Source organism: Mastomys coucha, unplaced genomic scaffold, assembly GCF_008632895.1.
Source record: "Mastomys coucha isolate ucsf_1 unplaced genomic scaffold, UCSF_Mcou_1 pScaffold21, whole genome shotgun sequence".
Taxonomy (NCBI): Eukaryota; Metazoa; Chordata; class Mammalia; order Rodentia; family Muridae; genus Mastomys; species Mastomys coucha.
The window spans coordinates 173,655,291-173,666,783 of record NW_022196904.1 but is presented as its reverse complement, the minus strand read 5'-3'; the positions used below and the strand labels follow the sequence as shown (position 1 = coordinate 173,666,783).

General features: G+C 38.8%; 1 protein-coding gene across 3 annotated transcripts in view; it reads right to left on the bottom strand.

Moving 5' to 3' along the window:
• Window positions 1-11,041, bottom strand: part of R3hcc1l (R3H domain and coiled-coil containing 1 like) — a 75,305-nt gene extending 64,264 nt beyond the window's left edge. For all 3 annotated transcript variants that reach the window (XR_004123594.1, XR_004123595.1, XM_031390363.1), the window contains exon 1: window positions 10,972-11,041. The gene's annotated coding sequence lies outside the window, so the exon portion shown is untranslated. The remainder of the gene's footprint in view (window positions 1-10,971) is intronic.
• Window positions 11,042-11,493: the final 452 nt, after the last annotated feature.

The following is an 11,493-nucleotide window of genomic DNA, read 5'->3' as shown; positions in this document are numbered from 1 at the left end:
CGGACCTACCCACTGCCCGGACCTACCCACTGCCCGGACCAACCGCAAGAGAAAACAAACCTGCCAAAGAGTGAAACTATATTGAGATCCCAGTTAGACAAAGTTTTAAGAATGTAACAAAATTGTCTAAGGGAGAGCATGAGGCAAAACTAACACACATTTCCAGTGAGAACTGAAATTTGTAGTCTCTTCAGAAAGGAAGTTTGCAATGTCAAATTAAACTATATGGAATCTGGTCACCTCTCAATTGTGGAATCAAAAAAATGCTCCCCAACCCCTTTACACTTAATATTTTCTACTTGTCTTACAATAAAGATGGAAGACGTCTGTAGACTTTTTCCAATTAACCAGCTAACTCAAACATCGAGGGAGGCACATTTTCCCTCTTCTACAGTACCGTTCTTTCTGCAAACCACCACACTAACACTTTACCCTTCACTTATTAAAATTACAACAGTGTAGTATTATCTCACATAAGAATATTCTAGTCTTGTGTCTATATGCACAAATGTGTGTGGTATGTACATGTTCATAGGTATGTAATTGAACATACATGCTCACATCTACAATGTAGAAGCCAGAGATCAACCTTTGATGCCATTCTCAGTCACTCTTCTTTTGAAATAAGGCCTCTCACTGATCCTGAATCTCACCAATATGCGGAGGCTAGTTGGTCAGAAAGACCTAGCTGTCCCCACATCTCCAGGGATGAGATTACAGGCACACAGCACCATGCTGGCTTTGTATCTGGGTACTGGGGATCCAAACTCCGAACCTCACTTTATAAAACTGAGCAATCCTACCAAGTCCCACAATATCTAATCTAATATGTAAACTCAATCTGTGGGAAAAGTGGACAGAATGTACAAAACATATGTAATTTTGTTCTTCCCCCCCTACCCCAAATCCTACTAAGATAGTAACAGGCATAAGACCCAAATCCACAAAGAAAGAGAATAGCAAGAAGGAAAAAAATAGCAACAAAAATTTTGAAGCTAGAGCACAGAAAGGTGTATATGAGATTAACAATTTAAAAAAAAAAGATTGTGTGCCTGATCACGTATTATATGCAATATATGATGGTCCCATCCTTTTGACAAGAAGCCATAAGAAGAAAACATAAATGGAAAACAGGATACCCAACATGACAGAAGTAAAAGAATACCAGTAAATGAAGCTTCCAGAATAATTGTGCATCGAAAGTCAAAAACCCCCAATCCAGACCAAAAGCTAGGTAACAATAGGTGTATTACTTAAAGACTGCCATTCTCCCACTCATGACTACAGTGCCATCTTTTTAATCAGACACTGCTAGAGAACATGTTCCACCCAAGCAAGAGGGTAAATGAAGAATGAGGAAGATATGAGTTCTGACAAGACTGGAAATCAAACACAGGAGAGAAGTCTACAGATTACAACAAAGGGAAATCATTCTAGGAAAAGAACTGTGCAGTAGGCCCAGAGATCCATCATTCAAATAGTAGGATAATGGAAGTCTGTAGAAAAGGAACTTCAGGATAGAAGGGAAGATAGGTGAGGGAGGAAGAGGAAAGGGAGGGAAAAGGGTAATTGGAACTGAAAGATTACATGACGGGGAAGAAGACCACACTGAGACCATTGAAGACACTACCAGGGAATAAAATTCACACAGGCATAATGTCAATGCAACACTATTTAATTTAACCAAATGTCAAAATGTAACTACACTGGGAAGCTAAAAAGGGAGCACCAGTGGATATGGCTATTTAAGAAGAGCAAAACTGGAGTTATGTGAAGTTGTAAGCCACCTGATGTGGGAGCTAGGAATCTAACTTATAAACCTGGGAAGAGAAGCAAGTGTCCTTAACTAAATCATCTCAGGTCTCTATCTGATTCTTTAAATTATGCCTACAAGCTATATCCCTATTGATTAAATAAAGAAAAATTTAGAAAAGTAATTCAAAGAAACAAAAGCCAAACAGCAATATATACTTTGATATTAAATAATTCATCATTCAAAAATATATAAATAAAATATTTTCAATTGAAAGAAATAAAGAAAAACCTTTAGAAATAGTTATCTTTTTGTTAGGTTTTTATATTTCTAATACTGACAAACATAAAAGTCTTAAAAATTAAAAAAATAACTTAAAGCAATTACCACTAGCAAAGACAGACAGGATTCAGTAATTGTAACACTAGGAGGGTTGCAGGTCTGACCTTACTTACAAATTCATTAATGATTAGGAGGCAGTGCAAATAACACATTTAATTAAACCTGCTCATTTATCTATTTTGGGAAGTACGATTAACAGCAGTGAGAGAGAGAAGTAATATAAAAAGACAGAGATGGATTAAAAACATTGGCTGAAAACCAACTAAATCAGAGAATAGTGGAAGACTATATAAAACTAGAGGCTTAAAAACACAAGAGTGGTATGAAAGGCTTATTTACCATCTATTTGTTTCCAAACTTCCAAATAAAGTAACTGCAGTTAACATTAATGTTGGCTAGAAATATATAGGTACACACCTATGTCTAGGCATAAAGAGATCACACACTCTAAAAACAATGTACAGTTGAGCATCCTTACTATAATCTGGGAACCAGATTGTTATATTTGTATTGCAGAGAAGTCTGGATTTCAGATTCAGATTTTCACTCTAAAGATGTTTAGCCTGGACTGTTGGTGCAGCTTGGTAAGAGCAAGTTTTTAGATAATCTCACTGTTTGTCTTCATTCATGGACACTGAAGATTCAAAACAGTCTACAGTTCCCAATCTTTCCAGCATCAAGTTGTGGTCTGTGACCTAGCTTTATGAATGGCATATAAGCAAAAGTAGTTTGTAAAACCTCAAGAAGTATCCTTTAAGGGAGAGAGATGATTCCCTTCCTTTCTCCTTTCTGCCGGGAGAAATATGAATTAAATAGCTGAGCTGCAGTGCTCTATGCCTAGAGTGACTTTGATTCTTATAGTTACCCTCCCACCTCAGTGCTGGAAACTCATCTTGCATTCCTAAAGTGACACTGTACAAGAACAGCATCCATACACGGTGGAGCAACACCGCACCAGAGCATGAAGCTTTCTGGAATTCTTGACACTAAGAGAACGAACTTTCTACTATTAAGTCTCTCTTACTTGGCTGCAACCAAATACAATCCTAATTAAGATAATTTCTACATGGATAATCAATCATATAGAACGCACTCCATCAGTTCCTCTGCAGCTTCCTTTCCTGCCTTCACCCACTTCCTTACTATAGTTTCCCATTATTATATCTTCAGTCTTTTCTGCTCCTTTTTCATGAAGCTCTTCAACATTGCTTTAAAAACCTATATCTGATTTTTTTTGAGCTCCAAATTTAACTCTAGCAGCCTATCATAGTGTAAGAAACAACTATACAAGAATGTAACTGATTTTTAAAATAAAATGATAAAGTGCTGATAAAAGCAGTGTCTGAGAGTGGTAATATTTACGAACCTTGACTGCGCTCTTCATATCTGCCAAGTATTACTCTAAATCTAAGAGCTAATCCCCAACACAATCTCATCAAGTAGGGAGCATTAGTACCAGCTCTATATTAAAAACAGAGGAAGTTGAAACCTAACAGGTAACTCTTGTAGGATATGTAGTAATACACAAAAAAAGATCATTCAAACCTAGGCTTCCTAAACCCACTCTCTTAACAAATGCATACTCGGAATACCAGGATTCAACGTAGTAACCAGCCTAGAACCTTTTTAAATGTTTTCAGTAGTCACAATAATTACTCAAATCCCTTCTCTGGTAGTAAAGTTCATGACTTTGCAGATTAATTTTAAGAAACTACCAAACATCACTTATAATGGAGTAGGTAAATAAGAATGGTAGTCAGGCAAACTCCTTTAGAGTCAAGGGATGTAATCATCAAGTGATGAGATTAGTTTTCTTGAACAGTTCTACTGCCCTAAGAATCAGTTCCAAAAGACCAGTGCCAATAATTTATATTTGCTAGGATAAATGCATGGCCTCAAAAACAGATTATAAAGCAGTACCCATTACAATTAATGAATTTTTAAGATGGCCACATAAATTATATACTTAAAACTTAACAAACTAGAAACTGAAATCATTACCTTCCTCCCAGACCTATCTGAGAGCCTTCCCCAATGTCATTATTATGTCACAAGTCTACCTGATATGTCAAGCTCACAAATTCATATTCTGACTCTTCAATTTTTCTACCTCCATCATCTTACTATTCTTCCTCTACACTCCTTTCTACAGTAACAGCACTACTACTGAAACACTCTCCAGTCAACCCATAAGGTCATCTTACACACAACACCAAGAAGACAACCTTTCTCAAATACTTTTTTGACTCTCAACAGAAATTGTCATCTATGGGATTATATTCAATTAATATTTGGATAATTTATACTTACATACATCAAGAGCTGCAGATAGAGCTAAGTGGCAGAATGCTCGCCCAAATGCACAAGGTCTAAGCTTTGATACCTAGCACCACAAAAATATTAACAGCAAAAAATTTAAGAACTATTAATGACAAATAACTACATCAGATTAGACTAAGTTCTGCTGTCAACTAAATACATGATAAACATAAAACAAAAACAAAATCCTTTCATTTTCAGGGCTGGGGATAAAGGCAAAATACAGAGCACTTGCCCAGCAATTTCAAGGTCTAGGGTTCACACCCAAAACAACAAAACTTCTCATTTTCAGAAAGGTTCCAATTTACGAACTACAAAGAGAAAATCAAAGACCTAAAAAACTGGCTACACCTGAAAAGTTAGGTTGTGGGTTGATTTTGTAATTTTCTGATTGGACAAATTTTCTACAGTACATATATCTTATCACTCACAAATTAGATTTATTTTAACATGATGTGAGTCAAAGGCCAAGTACAGAAACTGATTAACTTAAGTTAAAAAGAAATGCCAGCCAGGTATAGTGGCTTATGCCTGTAGTATCAGCAACTTGGACATGAGTTTGGGGATGGCTGGTAGGTTCCAGGCCATCTGGTTATGACTGTGGGGCTCTCATGTGACTTCAGCCCTGCCTCCTTAATAAGGACGGTTGGGCTGGAGAGATGGCTCAGTAGGTAAGAGTACTTGCTACATAACCATGACCTGAATTCAGATCCCCAACACCCACGTAAAAAGCCAGTGAGTGGCCCTACACTGTAACCCCAGTATTAACTGGTTGGTCAGCCAGTTAGATGAAAAATGACAAGTTTTATGTTCCGAGAGAAACTATCTCAAAGGAATAAGGTGGAATGTAATAAAGCAAGACACATGACCTACGCCTCTGGACTTCCAGGTGCACAGACATGCACTTGAAAAAGGAAAGGTAAAAGGGAGAAAAGGGAAAAGAAGAAAAATTTAAAAAAAGACAACAAGCTGGATATGTAGATGAGTATTAGATTATTTGTTTACCATGAACAAAATGGCTGGTATATATTAGTAAGTTTTGGAATGCCATGCCACACAACAAAAGCTTAAGGAAAAAATCTTTACCAGTTCATATTAAATGCACTCCCCCCCCCAAAAAAAAAAAAAACACAAGTTTTCCCAATTTTAAGGATGTCTAAAGCACCAAAGTACAATTGGGAAGACCTGGTTAAACAAGGCAATCTCCACTCAGAGGGTTTAACAATTCATCTTAAACATATTCTAAATACCTATTACACATGAGACACTTTGCTAGATACCTAAGACACAAAGATGAATAACATCTGATCTATATCTAGCAATAAGAGTAGGTATGTAAATAGTTTATGGGGGGCTGGAGAGATGGCTCAGTGGTCAAGAGCACTGACTGCTCTTCCGAAAGTCCTGAGTTCAAATCCCAGCAACCACATGGTTGGTTGGTCACAACCATCCATAAAGAGATCTGATGTACTTACACATAATAAATAAATAAATCTAAAAAAATAAATAGTTTATGGAAGTATTAAAATAGATATATAAAGATAACTACCACCAATGGTTAATTTATAGTACAATTTTGCTCTTACAAACACTTCTTTATTCGTTAAGAAAAACAACTTAAGTGAGGAAACTTTTGCCTAGAGAGGAAAATAGTAGGAAAAAAATTAAAAAGTACATGAACAGAATGGGCCTTGTTATGTGCTGTTTAGATCTTGAGATTAGGAATGTTTTGTGATTTTATCTTCTAAAGTTGTCTGCACTAAGTTTTCTGCAATACACATGCATTAGTATTTTTAGGTAAAAATATTTTTGAAAATAAGTTTCAATTTTTAAAAATTTATTTTTATTAGTGTTTATTTACACTGTAAAAGGCCTAGTAAATAGTCAAAAGGATTGTAATAGAAACTTTTGGTGGTTCTATGTTGAACATACAAAGTCTAGTTACCATTTAAGGGAAGTAGTGATGTAATAACTACAGGAGCATGTAACTTTACTACCCTGCTTTTCCCTCCTTCCCTGGCAAAATACAAATACAAGATCTCAAGTAATAGACATAAGCAGACTCAGTAAGTTCTCCATCTCCTGATCATAGCCTGACAGTTGTCCTCACTCACTCATCCCCTGCCCATTAACTGGCTGCCCTCTCTGCCCTCCCCAGCTCCTAAGAGGCTGGGCTAACTGTCCTGCCTGCCTGTGTCTGACACTTCTCTGAAGGACTCACTCTGCCAACTGCGTATCGTTGTCAGATTCTCTCTTCTTCCCTGTAGTAACCAACTCTATTTCAAGATATCCTTTTTGTTTTTTTCTTTCATTTTCTAAAGTAGAATTAGTAACATTATGTCCATTTTACAGTTATGAATACAGAAATAGACTACTGATAGAAAGCTGACAGGATTTAAATTGAAGTACTTCCCTTCTTTCTCTTGTGAAACTTCATGGCAAAGAATTCAAAACAGCTCAATTGTAAGCCAGTATGAACACACATCTGGATTCTTTGAAAAACATATTTGTTATTAATGAATGCTATACACCTTTTCCCTGCATCTTCAACTCTGCATCAAGTTTAATGTTACATGATGAGGGGTCACACTTGATCATTCCAGAAATTCATATCATCATATATAGTTAATCCACTTGCTTGAAAACCTCACAAACTAGGTACCAGAACTTGCTGATTCTAATATTGCTTCTTTTCTCCCCCACCCCCATATTGCTTCTTTATGCTTGTTTTTATCCCCAATCCTAAATTGGTCATGTTTGGTATAAAAAAGAGAGATAAAGAGAGTGGCAACAAATATTAATAAAATGTAGTAAATTTAAAAAATGGTCAGAGAAAGCTAACATGATATAGTAAAAAAGCACACCACAGACTAGGGGAAAGTGGTGTATAGCTTATTCAGAGAACACTCTCCAAATGTAGGCTTGCTGCCACTGAACAACACCCTATAACTTTTCTCCTATCTAATGCTCTGACAACTAAATTTCTCTGTAATTCAATAAGCTCTTAGGAGTTACCCAAGCTTCATCCATCCTGCTGGGCTCATTCATGTTTTCCCCACAAGCTAAGAGCACTTTTTCTGGTGAATAGCACACAAGTTAGGTCCTCTTTCCATGCATGAATAGTCTACTCTTTGTTTCTAAGGGTAGGAAATCTACCATAAATATAACTCAACAAAAAAAAAGAAATGTTTAAATCATACAGCTCAGGTAAGTGGTTGATGCTGTAGGTTGCCAGTTTTATATATTATATGAGGGTTAGCTTCATAAATTTTTAATTAAAAAATCTATACTTTTACTCTTGGCACTATTTTATTTACTTATATCTAATGAGTTGCATGAATTCCAAATAAAAAATATGTCAGATATCTGTGAGTACTTAGTGCATGAAGTTAATGAGAACAGGTCACAGCTTCAAACTCCATGTGGGCCAATTAGCTTTGTAATGTTTCAGGCTCCACGGTCACAGTCAACTACCTTAACCTTAGGTAACAAAGAAACACACTGATCATACGAAACATTAGAGATTAAGAGAATTAATATTATAATCACAATCTGTCAGAAAATAACAAACACTAAAAATATTAATACCAGCAACTCCATTTTCCACTAAGTTTGAAGAGTATATGCCTAGCTCTAATAATGTGTTTTTTTTCAGCTATGCAGGCTAATAGCCTTACTTCCAGATGATGTCATGTGAATCAAAAGCCTAAACTAAGGCGACACCCAGCAGACACTGGAACCAGAACTTTGACTCCAAGGCTTAGGATGTTTCCACAAAACACTATGGCCTCACCAAATTGTGCCATATAGCATAAGATAATCAATAAAATGTTCTTATGCAGCAGCCATTGCCAACTGAGCATCTACTATGTATACAGCAAAGAATGAGATCTACTTTCCAAAGTCCTTTTAAGTAAAAGGGAGTCAAAATGCAAGTGTTTAAAACAAAGGAGACAACACAATATGCAAAACAGATTTTAATGTACATGACTTTCTATTGTCATAGCTCTTGTGTGTGTGTGTATATATATATATATATATATATATACAAACATGTATATGTATGTGTGTATATACATAGATATTTGTGCAAAGAAATCATGCTGAAACATAACTAATGGTAAGAACAAATCTGAAAAAGCAAAAAGCACAACATGAAAGAAAATAATAATTGCTTTTCGGCCTTTTGGCTAAGATCAAGTGTAAAAACATTAAAGAAAATGTTTTCTTAGCATCCAAATTTGTGGATATCTGGCAGGCAGTGAGATACCTGAAGAAAATAAAACTAGTATTTCAATTCTTAACCATAAGATTTTTGCCCTGACCCACAAATCATTTGTGTCAGTAAGGCTTTTCTCTTTGCTTTCTCTAAACTTGTTCCTTATAGATACAAACAGAGCCAGGACATCAGCAGAGGTAGTTAGTCATTAAGTTTCCACCTTTCAAAAAAATGAAGGTCACCAAGTCTCCTATGGGCTAAATGTTTGTTTTATATTTGTTTCACACTCACCAGGTAGCTCTGGCAGACCAGGCTCTGACCAGGCTCTGACCTTGAATTCACAGAGATCCATCTGATTCTGACTTACCAGGATTTAGGGCATGAACTACCATGCCCAACTCAGGCTAAAACTTTACACACAGCCTAACTTAAAAACTCTATGTGTGCTAGGTGGTGGCCCATGCTTTTAACCCCAGCACCCAGGAGGTAGATCTCTTGTGAGTTTAAGGCAGGCCTGATCTAGAGAGTGAGTTCCAGGACAGCTAGGACTATACAGAGAAACCCTGTTCCAAAAATGAAAAATGAAGCAAACAAACAATAATAAAACCTGTATGTGTATGCACATGTGGGGGGAATTATTAGAGATGCAAAAATTGTTCTATAAAATTCTACTTTTGTCAATATCTGAGTCATAGTTAATTGTCCTGCATTATACTGAGCTACACTGCATAGTGAAATACACTCTTCAGTACAGGTTACAAACAAAACACCAGTCCAATTTCAACTAACAAGATGCAAAGAAAAGAAAAAGAAAGTCTTTCTAGAAATCTCTAGAAAAGTAGTAACTTAAGTACATAACCATTTAACCATTTCACAGCAATACTATAGGAAACCCTAAGAGTGAAAAAAAGTAGTGTTTAAAAAAAAATTTTTTTTAAAGACCTGCTCTCCCTATATCACTCTTCCTGGCCTGGAACTCACTACACAGACTGGGCTACCAAATACTCAGAGATGAGCCAGCCTCTGACTCTGGGACTGGGATTAAAGGCTGTCGTTGCTTGTTGTTATTACTAGGGAGATAATTCAGAGCCTTATGCAATCTCCCCAATGAACTATACACCTCAACCCCTGCACTACATAGCTAAAACAGCTATTACATGAGTAGCAACTGAAAAGGATGAAGAAGCCCCCGAGGACTAGACACTGGTCATTAGTTCAGAACCAAGCTTCGGGAGCTCTCTAACTCTTAGGAGATGCTTGTAATGTGTAGTGCTTCCAAGAGTTGTTACAGAGCAAGAGGGGCAGCTAGCTAGCTGTGTGTGGAGAGCAGTCGCATTCTGATGGGCCTCGAAACCCCAAAGTTTTACAGTGATTCCACAGGTGGTCAGGCCCTAATATCACCTCTCCACCTGAAACCTAGCATTAACGCTTGTTATTTTTCATCTCCGTTTCTAAAGACACCATTAACTCCAGTCTTCGTAAAGACATGACCGTGATTTTAAAATCCAACTGACCTGGACCACACAAGGGAGGACACTGAAACTTTATTTTTAATATGTTTTATAGCACAAACGTTTCACACATACATCATAGCTGAAACTCATAATACTGAAAGGCATAATACCAAAAAGACTCCGCACCCTCCTTTTTTTTCCAGACAGAGAAACCAGGTGGTAGTAATAGGACTACCCATCATCCTCTCAGGATTCAGACTCTATATATTATACCCCGTACTCCTTCCCTCACAGCTCAGATGCGACTAAATTAAAAAAAAAAAAATAGTTTACAAGAAAACTTTCGATAAAGTAGCTTGGAAGTTTTCCGAGGACCGCCCAAGGAGAGCAGGAAGTACACCCTACTTTACAAAATGCTCTGCCAGCCCAAAGCCCGGGGCTCCGGGCAGCGGAGCAGAACAGCCACTGCCCGGGAATCGCCCGCAGCCCCGGGCTGTCCGGAAGCCACCTCGGTGGTGGTCCATAGCCCCGCAGCCCAGAGGCGTCCTAACAGACCCCGCTCGCTACCTGTTGACTGGAAACGATTTCTACGAGAAGCATTAGGGCCCGAGGCCCAAGGCAGGCCTGCGGCCCCTTAGAAAACAGAGGAGACCCGAGAGAGGCCCTCCCGCCCCGGGGCTCCAACAGGTCGAAGGGCGGAAGCTTCCCAATAACCTCCGCCCCAGGCGGGGGCCTGCCCCGCGCGTCACGTGAGGAAAAGAAAAACAGCGTTAACACACAGGAGGGAAGCGGCTCCTCTCCCGCCCAAGCCTGAGGAAAGAGGCGGGGGACAACCAGCACCAGCTCAGGGTGAGAAACAGTCAGGGCCAGGGGTTCGTGGTTACCGGGACGCTGTCGCTCTCCGCTTCCGCCGCCACCGTGAAGCGCCTGCTCTTCCGCTCGCCGCTGGGGTGCGCGCCAGGCCTTGGCTCCGCCCCCGCCGCGGGACCTCCTGGGAGTTGTAGTCTTAGCGAGACCCTGTCGCGTCACGTGGAGGCGGGGCTGGCAAATGGAGAGGGCGGGGAGGGCGTTGACGCTCCTCTATCTCCCGTCTCTACCCTCTGCTGTGAGTGCGCTCAAATCTTCTCACGTCCTACTCAATCAAACCGTGTCTCTTTCCTCGTCCACAGGCGAGTTTCCTCGAGCGTAATCTGCACTAAGCGTCTCTACTTCTTTCCTTGTGTGTGCTGAGTTCTACACTGCAGCTTCTGCCCCCGCAGAAAATGTCCTTGTTACAGCCAGTGTCCTTGTCGCCAAACCCACTGGAAGTATTTTCAGGCTGTCTAACTTAAGCATTAGTCATTGAAGCTCTTGGACATTATCATTTATTTTCTATGACACTATCCAGCTTTGCCTTCCTCATTGCG